Below are 1,012 nucleotides of genomic sequence, written 5' to 3'. Positions count from 1 at the left end.
GTTGTCTCTTGTCTCTTAGTTCTGTTGATGGTTTCTTTTGCAGTGCAGAAGCTTTTTAATAAGATGAGATCCCAGTTGTTGATTCTTTCTGCTAGTTCCCGTGCTACTGAGGATTTGTTCATAAAGTCTTGCCATAAAGTGTTGATTCTTTCTGCTAGTTCCCGTGCTACTGAGGATTTGTTCATAAAGTCTTTTCCTGTGCCATAAAGTCTTTTTCTGTGTCTTCAAGAGCTCTGCCTAACTTTTCTTCCAGCAAGTTTAGTGTTTCTGTTTTGATATTTAGATCTTTAACGCACTTGGATTTTAATTTAGTACATAAGATCCTAATGAGGTAATTGACAATGTGAAATAGGAAGAAAAGGGCTAAAGGTATAGGGTAAGTTGGAAGGGTAGGGGAAAGGTAATAAGGGAAAGAAAAAAAATAGGAGAAAATGAAACAATAGAAATAAAATGTTTGTAAATGGGGAGGGGAGGAGGTGGTGAAGGAAGGGCAGGGACTAGGGGGAAAAAATGAGAACCAAGACCTGTCATGTAAAGGTACAAGATCCCAATGATGAATGTAACTGTACTGTATACCTAAAATGTACCAATAAACTCAATGAGGAAAATAAAATAACCAATAGCAATGAAAATCATTATTCCTCAGATTTTCTCTAAGAATAAAATGTTTCTGTGCAAAACTAGGGATTCTTGATTAACTGTCAGATTTGAAGTGTAGAGTAGGATGATTGCAAAGATGAATACTGGGATGTTTAATTTTCCAGAAAGTGGGAGTGTCATTCACACCTCCTCAGACAACCTCAAAGAGCTATTCCAGGTAATAGGAAATGCTTGTCACTGGTTTGTAGTTAGATTAAAAATAATGCCAAAATGCATATTGGCTGCAATTGATTTAAAACTATCAAATATGTTTTAGTCTTAATACTAGAAACGCAATAAATAAATTATTATTAAAGATACTGGCATAGCGACTCTGTTAGTCTAACAGTGAGTCAGCAAAAGAAGCAAATAT

Source organism: Fukomys damarensis, unplaced genomic scaffold (assembly GCF_012274545.1).
Source record: "Fukomys damarensis isolate Sample0158 unplaced genomic scaffold, DMR_v1.0_HiC HiC_scaffold_73717, whole genome shotgun sequence".
Taxonomy (NCBI): Eukaryota; Metazoa; Chordata; class Mammalia; order Rodentia; family Bathyergidae; genus Fukomys; species Fukomys damarensis.
Note: the sequence above shows the minus strand (reverse complement) of the source record.